The sequence below is a fragment of the Capricornis sumatraensis genome, chromosome 2 (genome assembly GCF_032405125.1).
Source record: "Capricornis sumatraensis isolate serow.1 chromosome 2, serow.2, whole genome shotgun sequence".
Lineage (NCBI taxonomy): Eukaryota > Metazoa > Chordata > Mammalia > Artiodactyla > Bovidae > Capricornis > Capricornis sumatraensis.
This window is the reverse complement of record NC_091070.1, coordinates 30,451,309-30,459,520: the sequence shown is the minus strand read 5'-3', so window position 1 is coordinate 30,459,520 and position 8,212 is coordinate 30,451,309.

Sequence of the window (8,212 nt, the reverse complement as noted above, 5' to 3'; positions counted from 1 at the left end):
AACCAAGATGGATCTAACTAATCCAAATTAGATAGAATTACCACCTTGGGCTTTTAAATACCCTTTTGCAAACATTGCCTTTGGGAATCTAAGTGTAGACAGCAGAAAATTTATATGTTGTCAATTCCATGCATTTCTGTATTTTAGCTTTTGCTTTTGAATTCAGGCAGGACTGACATGTGATGAGTTTAGTGATGACAGTCTAAATAGTTTGACTGCCTTTAAGCCAGTGTTTATGGGTACATAACCCAGATATGATACACATGACTCACCAGGCCATATAAGTCACTGGTATTTTATATCAAGCCAAGATTTTTCTTTAGGCATCCCATGTTTCAAGTACTCACATTGTTCCCTTTAACCTTTCCATCCTTTTGTTGTGATTAACAACACAAAAGAGTTTTGTATGCCTTGCCTACTTGGATAAAGGTCAGTACTTTTACTGACCCCCAAGAGATGTACACCCAGTGCTTTAAAAGTACAGGGTCATGTATTTTATTAATTATTTATTTCAAGAGCTTATAATTGTCATAAAATGTAACTTGAACAACAAATTATTTCTAACACATATTTTTAATAGAACTGATATGTTGTATTTAAAAGGCTGGTGCATAGGAGGTTTGTCATATATTACAACAGTGATTATCTGCATCCCTTTCCATGCTCAATGGAATTTGATACATAGTAGGTTTTTAACCAGTACTTGGTTTGGAATGATGGATTATTCTTTTCAGTGGTGGGTGCTTATACCATTTAGTACCTAGGCTCAATTTGGCACTGTAGGCAAAACTATCTGGCACATCAATGTGGCAACTACAGATTCTACAAATGCAATATATGATATATGTAATGTACAATAGGTAATAACTATATATAACATGTAATAACAATAGTAATTTTTATTATGAAGTTATTTTTGGATATCTATTTGTTGTTGTTGTTCTTATTTGGTCACTACATTGTACGACCCCATGGACTGTATGTAGCCTGCCAGGCCTCTGTTCATGGGATTTCCCAGGCAAGCATACTGGAGTGGGTTGGCATTTCCTTCTCCAGGGAATCTTGACCAAGGGAATTGAACACGTGTCTCCTGCATTGGCAGGTGGATTCTTTACTGCTAAGCCACCAGGGAAGCCCTGGATATCTATAATGTACTAGTCATAATATTAACCATAAAATTAGTCATGGTCCTTTCCCAAAGGCCTATTCTAGGTTTACTTGGAAAACTACTAATACATGACCATTAAGTTAAATGAAGAAAACCTAGTAGCCAATAAGAAGACTAAACGTACATTTCTTTCACAGCTCCCTGAGGAAGATCAAACCTGGGTATGGTTGTAGAAGGAGAATTCATCTTTGGTGTTATTGAGGAAAATCCCTTCTTAAATTTCTTTTATATTATCTCACCAATATGTTGTGTCAAGGCAAATTTCCTCTAGAGTATTAAGACTTTACTCTGCAAAAGATGTAAAAACTTTCACATTAAGATGTAAATGTCTGCCTTAAGTTACGGACCTAAACTATCATGCCCAATGGATAGCACAAGGTATAAATTAACTAGCAGAATTTTATTCTTCAGCTTTCAGGTGTGTTTTGGGAGAATGGTGAGTGGAGAGGGGGAGAGTACTGAGGTTCTTAGAGAATATTTTTGAGGACAGTAAGTATTCACCTGAATACTGAACCACTTAAAAGAGGGTCTATTTTACCTACTCTTAATGTGGCTTTTCCTACAGGGTACTCTTTGCTACATTTCACTGAACTTACCAAGTAAGGTTACTTATGAGTCATTTGTAAAAATATCTAAGTATAGTTCCCAGGGAACGAAAACATGAGCCCCAGTAACAAGAACTCTCTAAAAGACATTCCTACCACCAAAATGTAATCACTCTGGGCCACTTAAAGCTGAAAGCTAATTTCACTTCCTCTTTAAGGATTTATGAAACTGAGATGAAAGGATTTTTCTACTTCCACTTTTGCTTTTCTGAATCTCTTTTCCATACTGCGGCAAGAGCAAAACAAATTAGATCACATCACTCCCCTGCATAAAAACCACCAGTGGTTTTTCCATCACACTAAAATCAAAATCCTTACTGTGGCCTAAAGGCACCCTCTTACATAGCATTCCCTCCATGACCATGCCCCAGCCATCCCAGAGTTCTGTCTGGCCCTTGACATGCCAAGCTCACTTCCACCCCCAGAGCCTTTGATTTTGTCTGGGACACGCTCCCCCTAGATTTTCACATGGTGGCTTTCTCCTGTCATTCAGGCCTGGCCAACTGCCACTTCCACTAAGAGGCTCTCTCTGATCGACTGGTCTACCATCCTGCTTGCCCACATCATACTCTTCTTTACCTCCCTCATGGTATTTATCCTTCTGCGATGACCTTGTTTGTTTTTTATTGACCGCAGGTAAGCTCCATGAAAATTGCCTTTCTTTTTCACCCCAATGTCCCTAGGATCGAGAATAATGCCTAGCATATTCCAAGTATTTTATTGATCAAATAAAATATATGACCTAAGTATATAATATAAAAATTAAAAATACTATAACACATAAAATACATAGGGTTTGGAGTCCTTTTGAAGCACTATAAGAACAACAATCTAGGGCTTCTCTGGGGATCCAGTGTTAAGAATGCACCTTGCAATGCAGGAGAGATGAGTTAGATCTCTGTTTCGGAAAGATCTCACATGCTGCAGACCAACTAAGCCCATGCACCGCAACTACTGAGCCCATGCAAAACTTTAGGGTAAGTGATGATTTTTCATGGAACTTGGAAATATTTTGCCATGTAATATGCAACATAACTCCTCTCCCATCTCACCAAGACATCTTCAGTTAGAACATCATTGTTGAAATTGTTCTGTTTTCCTGGATAAGAAAATTCAATGAAAGGACTTCAAGGAGAAGGCCCAGTCTGCTTCTGTAACATAAAATGCAGCCTTGTGGAATTAGAGGGTCCTAGGTCTGTAAACAATCACTTTTCTTAGCCATAGTTTCCTCTTTTATAAAATGGAAAAAAGGTATTTCCTTTGCAAAGTTATTGTGAGAATCAAATAACACTCATAAGGGGCCTTGTATGAAGTTTGGCACATTCTAGGCCAAGATCTGTATGCAGGTCAAGAGGCAACAGTTAGAACTGGAAAACTGACTGGTTTGAATTTGGGAAAGGAGTACATGAAGGCTATATATTGTCACTCTGCTTATTTAACTTATATGCAGAATACATCACATAAAATGCCAGGCTGGATGAATCACAAGCTGGAATCAAGATTACCAGGAGAAATATCAACAACCTTATATATGCAGATGATACCACTCTAATGGCAGAAAGTGAAGAGGATTTAAAGATCCTCTTGATGAGGGTAAAAGAGAGTGAAAAAGCTGGGTTGAAACTCAACATTCAAAAAACTAAGATCATGGCATCCAGGCCCTTCATGGCAAATAGAAGCCACTTTTTTTCCCCAAAAAAGTAGAAGCAGTGCAGACTTTATTTTCTTGGGTTCCAAAATCACTGATGAAGGTGACTGCAGCCATGAAATTAAAAGACACTTGCTCCTTGGAAGGAAAGCTATGGCAAACCTAGACAGTGTATTAAAAATCAGAGACATCACTTTGCCAACAAAGGTTGGCAAAGCTATGGTTTTTCCAGTAGTCATGTACAGATGTGAGAGTTGTAGCGTAATGAAGGTTGAGCACTGAAGAATTAATATTTTTGAACTGTGGTGTTGGAGAACACTCTTCCTGAGAGTCCCATGGACTGCAAGGAGATCAAATCAGTCAATCCTAAAGGAAATCAATCCTGAATATTCATTGAAAGGACTGATGTTGAAGCTGAAGCTCCAATACTTTGGCTACCTGATGTGAAAAGCTGACTCTTTGGAAAAGACCCTGCTCCTGGGAAAGATTGAAGGCAGAAGGAGAAGGGGATGACAGAGGATAAGATGGTTGGATGGCATCACCGACTCAGTGTACATGAATTTGAGCAAATTCTGAGAGATAATGGAGGACCAAGGAGCCTGGGTGCTGCAGTCCATGGGGTCCCAAAGAACTGGACACGACTGAGTGACTGAACAACAACAATGAAGCCAAATTTATTCCCCTAATACTGAGCTAAAATTGTCTTCTCTGTAATTCCCAAGCACTGATTCTAGGACTGCTCTGCAGAACATGAAAGGATTATGTCATCTTTCAGGCAACTGAGCTCTAGTTTCCAAGATCCTTCAAGAAAAGAAAATTCATATCAAAATCTCTGTGTCCAGTTGCTCTCAAGCTTTAAATGACTTCATTTTTCAATTACTGCTTTTAGTACCCAACTTAATTCATGTTTAAGCAAGAATCAAGATAAACTTTAAAGGTGAACTGTAAGTAGTGAACAAATCCCTCAAACATTTAGAGAATAAGTTTACAGCTGACCATGCAGTTTTTCTATAGGCTAAGGATTCAATCTGGTTATTAGACAATCTTACTGAACACTCACTGTGTGCTGGGGACATACCACCTGTTCTAGAGTATTTGGGTGCTTGTGGTTTTAGCTACGATGCATGCATGCTAAGTTGCCTCAGTCGTGTCCGACTCTTTGCAACCCCATAGACTGTAGCCTGCCAGGTTCCTCTGTCCATGGGATTCTCCAGGCAAGAATACTGGAGTGGGTTGCCATGCCCTCCTCCAAGGGATCTTCCCAACCCAGAGATCGAACCTGCGTCTCTTGCATCTCCTTCATTGACAGGCAGGTTCTTTACCACTAGCACCACATGGAAAGCCCTTTAGCTACAAGCCACTGAGGAAACCCCAAATACAAAAAGAAAAGTGGCTTAAACAAGGAGGAAAATTAATATTCCCCTTAAGTGTAAGTTTATAGTATGCAACTACTGTAATGGCTCAACGGCTCAACAAGGTAGTAGCATCCAGACTTTTGCCATCATTCCCCTTCTCCTCATCAGTTGGTCCTTTGCAAGTCAGCCCAGAGGTTTTCAGACTCACCTATAGAGATAACAACACACCTAGGGGTACTTTCTCTTGTGTGACTCTTTTTATTATGGAGGAAAATCAGTCTGAGATCCATCCCCCCAAGACTTTTCCTCAGATTCCATTGGTCAGAATTGCATCACACATCCCTGCCTTAAGCCAGGGCTACCCAACACTTTTTACAGTGACAGAAATAAATAAAGCAATGTTTTTATGACAGAGAGCGTGCCTGAGTAGAATTGCTTTTAGCCAGATGGGACCATCTCAGGTTTCAGCAGCTGAGCCTCACTCAAATGTTCTGAAGGCTTAAGGGATCAATACCTTGTCACATCTGTAACCTATTTGAAATATAGCAGTGTGCGCTGACAGAGAGGCTGGGGTGCTGCCCTAGGCTGCAAGGGAGACTAAGAACGAATGCATCTATATACAAACTCTAGTGAGAGAAGGGTCTGCCAAGGAGGAGGAAGAAGGGTGTGGGGGTCAAGAGCACCTCATCTGTTTTAAATATCACATTACATCCGGAGAGGAAGTATTCTGTGAGAATGAAACCAAGGCTAATAGTGTAAGTGACAAGCTTAAGGTCACCAAATCTATAAGTGGCCCAGCTGGCATAGTGCAGCAGACCCAGTGGTATGCTGGTAAATGTTTAACAACCAGCTCTCCCTTGTATCCTATAGACCGCCCAAATGTAGTTCAGACATCAGTCAGTTCAGTTCAGTCTCTCAGTTGTGTCTGACTCTTTGCAACTCCATGGACTGCAGCACGCCAGGCTTCCCTGTCCATTACCAACTCCTGGAGCTTGCTCAAACACAAGTCCATCAAGTAGGTGATGCCGTCCAACCATCTCATCCTCTGTCGTCCTCTTAATATTTTCATCTAAGATAAAAGTGACCCAATAAAGACGTATATGGGAACTTATTCAGCAACAATAAGACTTCTTTGCTGAGTTGAATGTTCTTGTGCCATTTACCACCTAACAGCTCTAGCAACATGCTTTTTACATTTAATTTGCATTATTAACAGTTCCTCTGTCACTTTCTTCTATCTAGACCATCAACAAAATAATGTCAGTTCTTGATTTGTGGCATTTGCCGATTGCCATCATGTAAATGCTCCCTCCACGGCCAGTTTCAAGCTCCCAAAGTGAAGTCACTGAATGTGGCATTGGGAAGATATGTGCAGTAACACATCATAGAGTATTTCTACCATTCAGGCATAATACATGTAAGTACCTCAAGAGCAGAGATAATAGTAGCATGATTTAATAGTAGCAAGTATATATGTTTTAATATATATTATCTTTTTTCTTATTTTAGATATGAAATAAGTTGATTTACAATGTGTTCATTTCATGTGTACAGCAAAGTAATTCAGTTATACATACGTATAAACATACATATGTATATACATTTTTTCAGATTTTTTTTCATTCTAGATTATAAGATACTGAATATAGTTCTCTGTTCTATACAATAGGTCCTTGTTGGTTATCTATTTTTATATATAGTGGTGTGTATATGTTTATCCCAAACTCCTAATTTATCCCTCTATCCCCTTCCCCCTTTGGTAACCATAAGTTTGTTTTCTATATCTGCGAGTTTGTTTCAATACTATATATCATCATTGTTTAAAATATAATTGGAGGTTTATATAATTTTTAACAGTGGCTGTGTTTAACAAACTGGCAAAATTCCTAGAAATTTAACAGTCTGCTCTCAGGAGATAGTATAAACCAGTTTTGAACACCATCATTGACTCTAAGTCCATGCTCTTTCTACCCCTGACTCTCCTGACTACTTTTATTACTACATGTAAAAGCTAGGGTTGGTCTACAGAAAAGCAGAGACATTACTTTGCCAACAAAGGTCCATCTAGTCAAGGCTATGGTTTTTCCAGTGGTCATGTATGGATGTGAGAGTTGGACTGTGAAGAAAGCTAAGCACCGAAGAATTGATGTTTTTGAACTGTGGTGTTGGAGAAGACTCTTGAGAGTCCCTTGGACTGCAAGGAGATCCAACCAGTCCATTCTAAAGGAGATCAGCCCTGGGTGTTCTTTGGAAGGAATGATGCTAAAGCTGAAACTCCAGTACTTTGGCCACCTCATGAGAAGAGTTGACTCACTGGAAAAGACTCTGATGCTGGGAGGGATTGGGGGCAGAAGGAGAAGGGGACAACAGAGGATGGGACGGCTGGATGGCATCACCAACTCGATGGACGGGAGTTTGAGTGAACTCTGGGAGTTGGTGATGGACAGGGAGGCCTGGCGTGCTACGATCCATGGGGTCACAGAGTCGGACACAACTGAGCGACTGAACTGAACTGAACTGATAGGATACAAGGGAAAACCTGAGTATCAGTCATGGCTTTTGATGACCTTGGGCAATTGCTAGCTAGCTCTCTGATCCTCAGTTTTCTCTTCTGTAAAGGATGAGAGCAGTTCTTGCCTTGCCCAAGGGTTATTTTGATGATAAAATTGGCTGGTCTAAGTGACAGGGCTTTGTAAACTGTAGAGTCAGATACAGAAAAAAATATATATATATGACGGTCATTTCATCACTAGTTTTCAACCAGGCATCCATTGTTCAGTTCAGTTCAGTTGCTCAGTCATGTCCAACTCTTTGCAAACCCATAGACTGCAGCATGCCAGGCTTCCCTTTCCATCACCAACTCCTGGAGCTTGCTCAAACTCATTTCCATTGAGTCAGTGATGCCATCCAACTATCTCATCCTCTGTCATCCCCTTCTCCTCAGAAATATGTTGCAGCTTTCAAAAGTATGCTTTAGTGTGAGATCTTCTGTAATGCCCACAACAGACAGTAAACTCCTGGAAAAATTGTTCTCAAGAAATTTAAATTTTTGTTAAGTCTTATTAAGAATAACTATCTAAACTGGGAGAAAAACATTTTTTTCTAAACTTTAGTTTACTCATTTCTAGCTCCTGTTGGACAGTTTGAAGGGACCTCTTTATGGTATTGCAGAATGCTTCTTAATTTCAATAGCTGAATAAAAGTCCTTTGAGTTTTAATTTTGATTCTCAAAGCTGCTTTGCCTTTTGGGGCTAGATCAATTCAGCAAGTTATTTTGTATGAATTGTGCCCCTCTGCTCAATGTGGTTTCTTAGCTGTAAACTGGATTAAGTATCTCAAATATTTTAAGTTATAATTCTAAACTTGAGCAACTTTATAAAATATTTGCCTGAGCATGCTGAACTTCTCTTTGGTCTGCAGACAACTATTCTCTCAA